The sequence below is a fragment of the Hippopotamus amphibius genome, chromosome 11 (genome assembly GCF_030028045.1).
Source record: "Hippopotamus amphibius kiboko isolate mHipAmp2 chromosome 11, mHipAmp2.hap2, whole genome shotgun sequence".
Lineage (NCBI taxonomy): Eukaryota > Metazoa > Chordata > Mammalia > Artiodactyla > Hippopotamidae > Hippopotamus > Hippopotamus amphibius.
The window spans coordinates 98,352,329-98,366,833 of record NC_080196.1 but is presented as its reverse complement, the minus strand read 5'-3'; positions in this window follow the sequence as shown (position 1 = coordinate 98,366,833).

The following is a 14,505-nucleotide window of genomic DNA, read 5'->3' as shown; positions in this document are numbered from 1 at the left end:
GGCCCTGGGTGGAGAACATGGGACTGGTTCTGAAGTTGCTGGGGGAGCAACACAGCTTGGTGACAGACTGGCTCTGCAAACAAGGAGACGGCATCAAGTCAAGTTTCTGGTTTTGGTGCTAGTGGGGGACGATGCTGTCAGATGACAGAAAATAAAGGAAGAAGAGTGGGTCTGAGGCTCAAGGAGATAAAAGTGTAGCAGGAATCAGCAGCAACAGACAAAACACTGAGGCTATAAGCAGGAAGCAATGTATATTTTACTGGTACAGGCTCAGCAGATTCATACCCAAAGACTGAGCCCCAAACACAGTGGGGCATCCCCTTATATACTTTCATTAAACTCCTACACATTGGAATTTTTTTGTCTCCCAAATAAGCTAACAAGCAAAGGAGCATATAACCTGATTGAGTACTTCCCCTTCTATGGCCTCTGGGCCATTGTTAACTTACAGAGTTAGGCAGGAGTTATATAGCAACAGATTTATGCAGGAACCATGTGAGAGGGGCTTCAGAGTTAATGGGCACACAAAGATAATGGCAGGATCCAACTGCATTCCTTTCTAGTTGAGTTATGGCCTCCGGGCCCTAGTGTTACTTTGTTCTGGAGGAGCTCCCACCACAAAAGGACTTTGTGTTTCTTGATCTGGGATTATCTTCCCAGTGTGCAGGTAATGATCTCCAAGAGGCTGTCAGAGGTCAGAAACCAGAGCTCAAATGAGGTGTCACCTCACATGGTCAGAATGGCCATCATCAAAAAATCTACAAACAATAAATGCCGGTGAGGGTGTGGAGAAAAGGGAACCCTCCTACACTGTTGGTGGGAATGTAAATTGGTACAGCCACTATGGAGAACAGTATGGGGGTTTCTTAAAAAACTAAAAATAGAGCTACCATATGATCCAGCAATCCCACTACTGGACATATACCCAGAGAACACCATAATTCAAAAAGACACATGCACCCCAATGTTCACTGCAGCACTATTTACAATAGCCAGGACATGGAAGCAACCTAAATGTCCATCAACAGATGAATGGATAAAGAAGATGTGGTATATATATACAATGGAATATTACTCAGTCATTAAAAAGGATGAAATAATGCCATTTGCAGCAACATGGATGGACCTAGAGATCGTCATACTGAGTGAAGTAAGTCAGACAGAGAGAAAAATACCATAATATGGCTTATATGTGGAATCTAAAAAATAGTACAAATGAACCTATTTAAAAAATAGAAATAGAGTCACAGATGTAGAAAATAAACTTATGGTTACCAAGGGGGAAGGAGGCAGAGGGATAAATTGGGAGATTGGGACTGACATATACACACTACCATATATATAATAGATAACTAATAAGAACCTACTATACAGCACAAGGAACACTACTCAATACTCTGTAATGATCTATATGAGAATAGAATCTAAAAAAGAGTGGGGGAAAAAAAAGAGGAAAAGAAAAAAAAAGAAACCAGAACTCACTACAGAGGTCAGGCATGGCCCTGTGTGGGAGGCCTGGTGCCTCCCTCTGAGACTGTCTTCAGACTGACCATTTATTCTGACACAAGTCATAAATCGCTGTGGTCTTTTTTTTTTTTTTTAAATTGTTAGGTAAGTCTTACTTTCTCAACTAAACTCCATGGTTGCACTGTGCAATATGGTAGCCACTAGCTACAAAAAGCTATTTACATGTAATTAAAATCAATTAAAACTCAGTTCCTTGGTGATTCCAGTCACGTTTTAAGTGTTCAACACTCTCATATGCCTAGTGGCTACTCTCCTGGACAACACAGAGAACACTTCCATAATCACAGAAAGTTCTACTGCACGGTGCTGCTCTAAGGGCACCAACTCAGTGCAACAAGGCAGCAGGATTTGAAAAATGTCTAGTGAGAGGAGAGATGGGAAAGAAGGGAGGGAGGAAGGGACTGCTATTCTTCCCCCAGTTGTAACTTAGAACACTGCAGAAGAGTTAAACTATGGAACTCAGCTAGCTGGAAATGAGACAGGCATTATGTAATCACATGTTCTAGGGTCAAGATTTCCTCTGAAAGATTAACGACCAGCATGCAAATTATGTGCCTATAAATTAAGAGCTGTGGAGATGAATAAGGCAAATACTATATAGTAGAGCACAGTTTTCCTGCATCTAGACATTTATAAACATAGAGGAATTGCAGAGATGGTGACTTTATAGTGAGTGTGATAAACATTTGGGAGTTTTAGCTGATGAGGCCAGTATCGGAACAAGGTTGCTAAGTCTTGCAAAATATTCACAGAAAAAACATTCAGGAGGCAAAAAGAGAGGTAAAATGCCAACAGGGGTTCTTAGTCCCTTTAAGAGAATTACGGACCTCCTGGAAAATAGTCAGAGACAAAGGGCTGGTGGGAAAAGGGAACTGAAGACAGCTGGAGGAGCGGGGGTGGATGACCACCTAGAAAATTACCCAGAGGGAAGCCAGACCAGGCCCACAGATGACCCGCAGGGGAAGGAGACGGCAAGCCCATGGGAGGAAAGCCTTCGAACGGTTATATCTGGGCAGACCGGCTGCAACCACGTCCACCTGCTCAGGAAAAGCAAGGTTGTCGCAGGAGATAAAATTCCACTAGAATCACATTCGAGCACCCACACGATTTCTGTCTCTTCTAATGCCAATTCTGTGTGGCTTGCCCCAAATCAGGCAGGTCTGTCTCACACTCTCCTTTCCACCCCTCTGACCAAATACTGTTTTGACTGTTTTGCCTTAAAAGTGCTAATATTACATTTGTTCTTTTGGTGACAGCACTGGATGTCCCTACTTGTGACTTGTGAATAGAGTAGATTCCTGGTGGTCATCCTGAGTCCTTTGCAGTCATCACTATCCCACATCCTTTCACCTGGAAATACATCCCTGAAGAAGAGATGGGGGAGCAGGTGGGTTTAGGGGTCAGTGGTAGACTGAGGAGTTAGCAGTGGGGTGGTGGCCAAGGACGGTCACAGGCTCAGTGACACCTGCATTTCCACGCGCCTCACATCTGACATGACTCAAGCGTACAGCTCAGCAAGAATGCAGATTCTTCCACATGTGGACAGGTTTTTAGACTGGCTCTCAACTAGAAATGTTAAATCCTCGAATGCCAAGAATCCACAGTAATTCAGAGAAGATGGGGAGAGGTGGGGAGGGTGTCCATGAGATGACTGCGCTGGCAAGAGTCCCAGCTTCAAGGACAGTCACTCTCCTCCACTAATTAAAAATCCTCTTTTTACCGGAAAGGCTGGTAAAACTCCATGTGAAAGGTCTTCAAAGAATCCATCTATCAATGGTCTTTTTGTTCCAAACATAATCATAAGACAGGAAACATTTTTAAATTCCTTCAAGATCACTAAGACAAGAATTATCTTGTGTTTCTGTTCTAAAAATGATAAACAATTGCACCTTGTTGAAAGCCAAAAAGCACAGCTCCAAATCTAAAATTACATATATACACACACACCCACACATACATGTATGTGTGGGTGTGTGTGTGTGTATATATATACTTTTTTTTTTTTTTGGCTGCACCACTTGCAGGATCTTAATTCCCCAACCAGGGATTGAACCCAGGCCCTCAGCAGTGAGAGCTCGGAGTCCTAACCATGGACTGCCACGGAATTCCCTAAAATTCTACATTTTTCATGGCAGTCATAACTCTGACCTCTCGCAATAAAGTGCAGTCTGAGTTTCCAGGTGGAGCGTGTGGTTTGACCAGAAGAAACTGGAAGAGATCTGGGTTTCAGGAGGCAGGGACTCCCAAAGGCCCCCAAGAAGAGATTCCCCAGGTGAATTCCGTGGCCCCAGATCTGAATCTCACCAAGTAGGATGGGAAGCGTGACTCGTATCAGAGTGTCAAGGGCTCCCGGCAACTCGGAGAGGGGACATATGAGTAAAGCTGATAAGAAAATCATTCCAGTGTCACGTGTTAGATTTTACAGTGAGAAAATGGCCTGCAGCACGGATCTGAAGGCGCACGGCTGGCATCTTGACTCTGCAGGCGGGTTGAACAGATGCAAATGACAGTCAGAAGGCTGCCCAGTGAGTGTGTCCTCAGAACAAGGGCTTAGTGTGAGGATCCAAACACATGTCATGCTCATCTCTGCATCTGGGTGACCCTGCCACTGCCACTGCCTCTGCCTCGCAAGTCTTCGCGCTCTGGGATAGGCCTTCAAAGAGCAGCACCACACAGAAACCTCTCAGGGCTTCTATTTCCTGTGCTCTAGGAGGCCCGTTCCCCCCCGCCCCCTTCCCAGGCTCCATCCTGATAGTACAACTCACTAGGTCTCCCCTCCACAGAGGGTGACCAAATTCCAATCCTGACTCAAGGAGACAGGACCCGAGTCACCACCACTGGAATTCTGGATGTTCCCAATTTCTTCGGCCACATATTTCCAGACAATTTCTTGGTTCGGTCCCACAAACACCTTATTTGCTATCAGCTGAATCCTCAGAAGGTAACCATTTCTAATTCCTAGATAGGAGTGAAGAGCTTATAAAATAACTATCCACTCTTGGGATACAATTAGATGCCTTCTTGCACAAAAGCTTACTGATGACAATAGAGCCAGTCAGTAGAGTCAGTTGGTCTATATTGGAAAACGACGACTAGGAGACCCAAGGCCCCAAAACAGAAGAAACAGAGGTGGCACCAAGGACATCCTCTACAAAGGGATTCCACCAAATCACATCCCACCATGGCTGAGAGAAACTGCTGGTCATCTCAGAGAAGTTATAGACAAATCAGAGACGGGCAAAGGTCCCAGCATTGAAAGAAGTCATGAATTACATTATAAATTATAGAGACTGGGCTTACGGCAGTTCCTCCCTCTGCCAGCACCACCAATGTGCTATTTTTGCTCAGATCTCCTCCTTATTTATCTTTAGGTGTCAGCTTAAATACCACATCTTCTCAAAATCTCTTTCCAGGGCTCCTAGACTTGTTAAGTTCTCCTACAATAAGCTCCCATAGGACCCTGTATTTCTCCTCTCACCCTTTTTGGTTGCTGGCTTTTTAAACTAGCTATCATGGCCAAAGATGAAGTTCTCGGAGGGCAGAAGCTAGACAGATCTCAGGAAGTGACAAGAAGATTTGTCCATGGGCAGTCGCCCAAGCCCAGAGAGACACAGGCAACCTTTCCCTTTGCTCAGGACTATTCTCCTAGACTCCAGCAGAGAGCTGGGCAACCTGCACCCCGCCGTCATGTTTCGGGGAGAATGAATAAACAATATTCATCCAAAGCTAAGTTCTACAGTGAATCACTAAATATTTTATGAACATTTAGAAAAGAAAAATCTCCAGTGAAGTTTTGCTAAGAATAAAAGACATGCACATTTATTCCCTTTTCTGAGAAGGTGAAAAGTTCAAGGGCATGTTGCATACTAGTGGCTGTGGACCGTGGCCAGCTTTCAACCAAAACACACTATATTCTTCTGGACAAGATGATGACGTGAAGGTGAACTGATGCTAAAGTGAGGTGGGGCTTAGTTGCGCCCAGGGGCTTACTCCTATCCAAAGTCTAATCATTAGAAAACTCCAGGGGGCTCCGGGAGTTATATCACGGGGCTCTACGACTAGCTCCATCCCGGGCCACATTGTGAGCCAGGGAAATTTGGAGGGGGTTACTAATGGCAGGCTAATCCGATTTGCAGCTGATACACACAACTGGATAAAATATCAGATAACTGGATAAAATATCAGATAACTGGATCAGAATCCAACAAGATCTCATCAGAATGGGTGACAGGCCAAATTTCACAGGATGGAGTGTCAACAGGGGTGAGCGCGGCGCGTGCTTGGCTGCCCGAGTCAATGCAGAGCGCAGGATGGAAGAAACAGGATGCGAGAGCTTCAGACGTCAGGGGAGGGAGGGGGAATCCTTGGGGGTTTATTTTACGTTCGGTACAAAATGACCCAACTCTGTGACAGTGTAAACCACGTGCATTATTCCAAGTTCTGAGCAAGGAATGTCACCACTCTGTGCCCTGGGCCGGCATTATGTGCAAACCCAAGAGGCATGACTTGGGAAGGAGGTGGTTGTTTTGCTTTGCTTTTTAAATAAATAGGACAAAATCTATGTGACAGAAGACTAAGCAACCGTAAGAATGAGGATGCTCTCTACAGACAGATTTGAAAATCCAAGATGTGCTGTCACATGAAATGCCTAGGTGGAGAACACGTGGGGTAACGCCATCCTTTACACAAACAGGAGACTGAAGGAGATGCATGTGTATGTATACACACAAATTCTGTGTTTGCGTGTCATAAACTTTGCAAGGACATCAGAAACTGATACCGCTGGCTAACTCTGTGGACATACATTAGTTGGTTAGGGACAGAGGCATGACAAAGAGAGAGAGACAGATACACACACATCTCACTGTATGGCCTTCTTTACACTTTTAATTTAAAACTATTTACATGTATTAACAACTCAAAAAAATTGTTTTGAAGCAGCCCGGACAGTTAATAAACAAACATTACAGGAAGACTTAGAAATGTTTAACCCGTTTTTCTTTTTTTTTAAGAGCAGATTCTACAGGAAGGGGGTGGGTTGGCAAAAAAGCAAGTCACCTTCTGTTATGAGGCTGCAGAGGACAAACCCCGACCCTAGCAGTGAAAGCTGCAGAAAGGCAGACGTGCCTCATTTAGGGAAGAACTTCCGGCCGTTAACCCTGGTCAAACACGGAGCAGCTGGCCCCCCAGGCCGAGAGCTGGCTGGTCAGACCAGAGTGAGAGCAAAGGTCAGACACCTGCCAGAAGTATCACCAGGGAGAAAGAAAATGAAGCAGATGGTCCCCGGCACCCCTTTCCAACTCTGAGATACTGAGATTTTAGAAGACTGGCATATGGGGGGAGGGGGCAAGAACTGGTCTGAGATTTAGGCAAGGTCATACCCCACCTGCAGCATGTGTACGTGTAACTTCTCTAAGACAAAACACAGAAGTAAATCACAACCCCCACCCACCTCGCAGTGAAACACAAGACTATTCTAATTCAGATGCTTCCTGACTCTCAGCCAGTTTCAAAACATCATGAAAGAAACAACCATTACAAATGACCTGAGAGCATTTGTAAACAGCATTTTTTGGGGGGAGGGTCTGTTTGCTGTTGTTCTTATTCCATGACGGATTTATGGTGGCTAACTGGCTCTATATGTGATGTTTAAAATCCCTTCGTGAAGAATGGCAACACTTTGACAATGGGCTGGTCTCAGAACCCTTCCAAGAGTTAACACAAGGGAAGGACTAAGTAAGAAGGCCGGAGGTCACTGATTCAAGGAGTGGCTGAAGTTAGCCTGAACGCTGCAGGAAAAGCTAAACTCAAACACAGAGGAGAAAAATTGCCAGCTGCAAGGGGAGAGTCAAGACATCTCACCCGGGGAAAAGCTGCCAACAGAACTAAGCTGTCCAGTCAGAACTTCAAGAAGCCACGGCACCTGGTGCCACAAATCTAGAAGAGCTGCAGGCGTCAACCATAGTATGATAGCAGATCTGGGGGGGCGGTGGGGAGACAAGGATATGGGACTTGGGCAACCGTCAGGGCCAGAGGCCCAGACAGCAACCTCTTACTCTGAACCCACCCCTCCTTCCTCACCCCCCTTCTGTCATCGTCTGTGGCTAAAGCCAGCAGCACACCATGAGTGATGCTCACCTGTAATTTATCTACCAGGTATCTGGACACCTGAGGCAAAAGCTTCAGGGTGACTGGCTTCACGTTTAAAAGGAGACAAGCATACTGGCTGTTTTGATCTCCTGTTGCGCAGAACCACTGCTTCTAATAGCCGTACTTCCTTAAAATGTGCAAATACGTGTTATCAGATTTCACATTTCAGCTGAGCCTCATTACCCAGCAATGCCACTTTATTATAAAGACATAACTCATCTCAGCAACTCATTAACGAGACAGCGACTCTGAAAAATTCTATTTCCTAACTTACTGGAATCGTGCTAAATTATTTTCTTTTCAGTTTCCTCCTAAAACTACATAAGATTATTTTCAAATCAGGGCTAACTTTGATTTTTTTTCTTTTATTTAAAACTATCGAAGTCAAGTTTTCTAGGTCTTTTTCAAACTACAAAATAATCCTGACTACCACATTGTGGGAAGACATTCTGGAACCTTTTTGAAACATTGAAAATGTTGAAGTATGTGGGCCGAGCGATGGGATTCAGAATGTCCTGCTTGAGCAGTGGAGGAGCTGAGGGTGCGGGGCGTGGAGACTAATATCACCCTGTTTGGTCCTGAGGGATGGCTGGTTAGCCAAAGACGGGTAAGATTCCTCAGAGGAGGAACAACCTAAGACAGGCACAGCCGCAGAGGGGCCAACAGGGGTGGTGCATAGAACCTTCCTTATATCACCGTGTTTGGCCCTGGAGGATGACTGGTTAGCCAGAGATGGGTAAGATTCCTCAAGGGAGGAACAACCTAAGACAGGCACAGTCGCAGAGGGGCCAACACGGGTGGGGCACAGACCCTTAATCCTTTTGAGAGAGGTCTCCTGCCCCCAGGGCTGTTTTGCTCTCCACCCCCAGCTCAAATCCACACCTGCTCAACTCAGACCCAGGAAGTAAACAAAGATAATTGCCTCAGTCATGTGAGGCCTTTGATTGTTTATGAGTGTAACCTGAGAATGTTAGCCCACGAACTCAATAAAAGCAACCTGGGATGAGTCAGCAGGGCTCTTGATCCGAGAGGTCTTGAGCCCCCAGTCCCACTTTTCTCTTCAGTCTGTGTCTGTCTTCTTCAAGCTTGCGGCACCCGTCACTCACCTCGAGTCGCCGAGCTGGTCTCAGCACCACGTGGGTGTGTGCTGCTTTGAAAGAGAGGTATGGCGAAGTAATACCAGAACCAAAATTACAAATGTTTGTTACTTGCAAAAGAATACTTTCGGAGCAAAAAGAAAACAAGAAGGTTCAGGAAGTTTTTTTCAGACAGCTGCAGGAGGCTAGATGGTGTTAGGGCGCTAGTTCTCTGAAAGACCATGTGAAATATATTTTAAAATATTTATTCCTTTCACAGTGATATTTTATGAAACTTGATTACTTTCAAACGGTCCTAATATGGGTATCACATAACTATAGGAAGGGAGAAATTTCAAAATGAAGTACTCCGTCCAAAACTGCTTTTTTTTTTCTACCTACAAATGTACACACACACATCTCCCTACAGGAGCATCTGAAACACAGGAGGCCCTCATCAATATCTGATGGATAACTGGATATGGTGAATAATATTTGGCTATTACACTAGCAGCAGCTTCTGAACATTTGGCAAACTGTACGCAGCTTCCCGGTTCCAGGTGGGGGCAGGGACTCAGCAGCTGTTCAAAGTTAGCGCTGCGATCGTCACCTAGTTCGGCCCCTTGTGGGTACAGCACACAATCCCCTATCTTCCTCTGCACCCCATAGTCTCACTCTCTGAAACAGTGTCCTACCCAAGAGCAGCAGAAGGTTCTAACCAGTCCAGCAAGCAAACAGGCAGGCCTCGCTCTGCACAGAACTGAGTTCAGTTACCACGGAATCAGACAAGGTTAGGGCCACCTGTGTACAGTGTTTTCATTTTAGGGGAACTTTTCTTGGACTTAGGGTCTTTTTTAAGGCCCACGTCTCATGTTCATTGCTTACTTTCTTTTCTTTTATTAATTAATTAATTAATTTAATTGACTGTTGGGTTTTTTTTTTTTTTTTTTTTTTGCTTTTGCTGTGCGCGGGCTTTCTTTGGTTGCGGTGAGGGGGGGCTACTCTTCGTTGTGGTGGGCGGGCTCCTCATTGCCGTCGCTTCTCTTGTTGCAGAGCACGGGCTCTAGGCGCGTGGGCTTCAGTAGGTGCAGCACATGGGCTCAATAGTCGTGGCTCATGGGCTCTAAAACGCAGGCTCAATAGTTGTGGCACACGGGCTGAGTTACTCCGCGGCATGTGGGATCTTCCTGGAGCAGGGATCAAACCCGTGTCCCCTGCATTGGCAGGCGGATTCTTAACCACTGCGCCACCTAGGAAGCCCCACTGCTTACTTTCTAAGAGTTTTCTATTGAATATTGCATTCATTTTATCGATCAATTTCTACCCGATGCTATTTCTTTCTATATTTTGAAATTCATGTTTAATTTTAATACCAAGCACTTTGCACTTGGTTTTGACGGTCAACATTTAGCAAAGTTTACTGACTTGCTTCTCCTCTGAATCTACCAACATGCAGCCTAGGAGACACCCATGTCAGCCTCTGCCCACCTCCAAGTGAGATCTCTTCCCCTGTAGGAACACACTTCTACCTTTACAAGGCCTCTGCTGTCCTTAAGGTCAATCTATAAAGAGCCTGTCATGTTTATGAGGGTGATTTTAACGTTTTTAAAATTATTATCATATGAGAGACTGTAGGAACCAACCATCCATCCACAGGATTGTAAAGCTCATGATATAACTGGTCCACTCAAAGTGGCCTTGGAGTCAGACCCCTTCCACAGCCTGCTCATTTCACCTCTCCACCCCCCAAAACCCTGAGGATGCAGGGAAAACATCAGCCACCTGCCCTTCAAGTGGTCACTGACAACCACAGAATCTGTGCAGTTCCCACACTGGACTGGTGCTAGTTCCCTGTAAGACTGCACGCAGGAACAGGTGCTAAGAAGCCACAGGGCCGGCATGGAGCATCTTCTTGGAGTGCCAATTTTTTGGAAGTCTTGATGGATAGGACAGTGGTTCTCAGAGTGTGGACCCCCAACTATCAGCAACAGCATCTTGGTGGAAATGCTTGTTCTCAGGCCCCACCCAACCCGCCAGAACCAGAATCTCTGGGACTGGGGTCCAGTGACTGGTGTTTACATGCTCCCAGGTGATTCTGAAGCACAATAAAGTCTGAGGAAGATTATTATATTAAAACAAACACAGCATTGTGTAGCAGAATGGACAATTTGCACCCATTTTTAAGATCCCCCATTTGCAGGGACAAGTTTAGTCCCCTCTTTCAGGGAAAACTTGGACAGAAATGTGTGAGAAATGTTGACAAATTTTCTAAATGCAGGGACCCCAGATCTGCATCTGCAACTCTAACCCCCTTCCTCCCAAATCCCAGCCCTGAGTCTCTCTCTCTGAGCCAGCAATGCCAGGAAGGACTGAGATCTATACCCAAAACCAAGCAGATCCTCAGTCAGTGTTCATGTCCTTCCTCTGTTCCAACACCTCGAAGCTCCCCAATGACTCTTGTCAAGAATCACTCTGCAGGAGAAAACAGAAACCGAAACACTTCCAACTTCCTCCAATACCGCACGAAGAGGGACTGTTTCACTTTGAGTGTAATTCTCCATCATGCCTGAGTTGTTTTATCTTTTTTTTTATTTCTCCAAAGAGCATTTATTATACTTTCATCATGAAAAAGTAAATTCTTTTCATGAAGAGGTAGAAGCACTTCATGCCACAACAGATTCTTGTTATGTCATCCTACATTTACCCAATCTTGCCAATTCTTTGTATCCTGTGTATAGATGATTTAATACTCAACTTCGTCATCGTCTCTCTCTCTCACATACACACACACCCGCCTACTGCAGTAATTTCATTCTCTTCCTGTGCCAACCCTTCAACACTCAGGCAGCCCTGGTCACCATCAGTCTAGGACTCTCCTGTGACCATGGTCCCCCTCTCCACCCTCTTACACAGCCTCCTCTTTGCTCTCTAATCCCACAGATTATTTCAAAACCCAGTCACCGCCATTACTATTAACACTTGACCCAATGTGTCCAGTACGACTTAAAATACCAATCAGTCTAGGCCGGGCTGCTCCCCCTACCTGTACACACGTGTGCACACACACACGACTGTGAGTCCCATCACCAGCCTACAGCCTATCCTTTCACAACCATCCCATAAATGACCATACTACAGTGATTTCTGTATTTTCACACTGATTCTGGACCTTCATATTCAGTGACCCTTATTGAGCACCTACTACGTGCCAGAAATTTACATTCTGAATTACCGCAACTCATCCCTGACCTCCTGCAATAAACCATGACGCAGAAAAACATCAAAATGTATGGGGTAAAAATCATGAAGCCTGGATAAACTCTGCAGAGAAAGAAACAAGAAGAGAAGAGGTAAGCCAGGTGGACGGAAACCTGCAGAGCAGTTCTCAAAGGGTTTCTCCCCTCCCCTGTTTTCTCCAGGGCAGAAGGAGCAGTTCCTTTCCCACAACCCCAGTTCCAGCAGTGTGCATGGATAGGCATAATTTCAGAATCATTTTAGGAGCGCACATAAGGAATGCACACTTGGCAAAGGAAGGACTCCCCAGAGCCAAGGTCCTTAGTCACCAGAAAATGACACTCAGGAAAGTTATGAAATCCCTGGAAAGGTTTTTAAAAAGGAGATGAGATTCCAATCTCTCTGCCTGGTTGAGGTGGGGCCTGTACTCCCTAACGCAGTCAAAGTTCAAGGTCCTTCTGTAGCTGGAGGAGTGGGGGGTTTATACTAACTTATCTGGAGGGAGGGGAGGGGCAAGATCACAGTAGACAGGGAGTCACTCTGACCCCCACCCCCACTGAACCAAGGTCCCCCTGTATGGAAAACAGTGCCCTTGGCCTTGGTGCCTGCCAACCCCGGGCACCACGCAGTGATGGCCAGCAGGTGCAGGCAGGCCAGCTCACAAAGCGCCAGTTCCCTGAAGGAAGGAATGCCTTGTGCCCACCTCAGAAAAAGAGCTGCCTATGCCCTCCCCCCCCGCCACCCCTCAGTAAGTAAATAGTCAAAGCAACCTAGCTATCTAAGGTCTAAAATGAATTTTGTCAGTCCGAATAATCGGTGCTCCTAATGCTCTTCTAAGCCCTAGAGACAAAGATTTCCAACAAGTAGTTAACATTCATCAGAAACGTAAAGGACGGTGACACAGGCCAGCAAGGCAAGGAACAGGTAAATGGATGCATTGATTTCAGAATTAAGAGGCACCATCCCTTCACACAGAATGCTGTGTAGTTCAGCTATTTACATTTAAATCTTCACCAAATCCTTTTAACAGGCAAATAATGAAGCATTACAAAACCTAAAAGAAGACTCATCTTTCTTCCCCAAAACGATCTAACATTTCTACTCAATATTCAGTATCAGAAAGAGTCCTACTTGCATAGAAATAAACTACCACCCCCTATAAAGCTTCATTTCTCACTATACAATTTAAAAGAAACATTTCACAGATGCCTATTTCTTTTTCCTTCATGAAAACAAACTTCATAGCTTTCGTAGTGTTCACACATTTTAAATCCATTCACTTTTTTCCATTTTTTTTCCCAAAGCAACATCTCCATTTAAGAAAACCAATCAGGCCCATTCAGACTTGCTCCTGAATACAAGTTCACAGCCCTGAGGTTTGAACAAAATCCTTCCAGAGAGAAGTAAACTAGGTCAATTATGTTAGAGGTGAATTACTAGCTGAGGAATCTCAAGGCAACGTCAGACTACTATGCCCCTGGATGAATCCGCCGAATTTAAAAACGCCCCAGGAAGGCAAAACGCCTTCCCCTTCCAAGACAGGTCTTACCAAGCGGTATTAACTCCTTAAATGCACGGCGTCTCGTTTAGGCGAATACACTGGACATTGAAGGTGAGATAAAGTTGGAAAATTCAAGGGCACGGGCAGCTCTGAAGAGTGTGCGCGAGTGCTGGCTGCCACCAAGGATAACTTCCCACTGCCAGGTGGCGGGAAAGGCACAGTGGCTTCAACTCACCCCCAAAGTGCAGCCCAGGTGCGGACCTCTCTGAGGACCCGCTCTAGTTCCACCTCATGTCCCATCACTGGTGCCTAAGGAACCTGCCCCCTCAACACCACCATTCAGATTCTCAGAGCCCCACACGACCTCTGTAGGAAACAAAATGACTTAGACCCAGAGGGCTCCGTGGTCAGTGCCCCTCCACCTTGGGTAAATGCTTAGAGGCACACCCTGTCTTAAAGCAATCCTTTTAATGCCATCTTTTCCCTGTGCAAACGCTCCCCCCTTCTGCCCCTTCCCGTCTACGTAATGATACAGCGGGACAGAGATTTCTCAGAAAGCACCTGCGTGCCTCCACTCAGGATAAGTGTCAGTCTCCTTGCATGTGCAAGACCAGTAACTGTGCACCATCCAGTTAAGGGACGTTTAAATTTTTAGCAACTTCTTACAGCAATCAGATAATGAGATCTTCAAATACCCAAAAAGTGGACTCACCTTTCTTCTAAGAAAGATCCAGCAACCCTCATACTGGCCAACTGCCACAAAGCATAAAATTAAGTCGGTGTTACGGGCTGAAATGAGTACGGCCCTCCTCCTCTACCCCCGCCCTCAAACCCATAAGTTGAAGCCCTAACTCCCTGCCCCTCAGGATATGACTATTTGGAGATAAATCCTTTAAAGAGGTGTTTAAGTTAAAATGAGGCCATGAGGGGCAGGCCCTACTTCAATCTCACAGGTGTCCTTATAGGAGGAAACTTCAACACGAAGAGACTCCCAGGACCCACACACAGAGGAAAGAC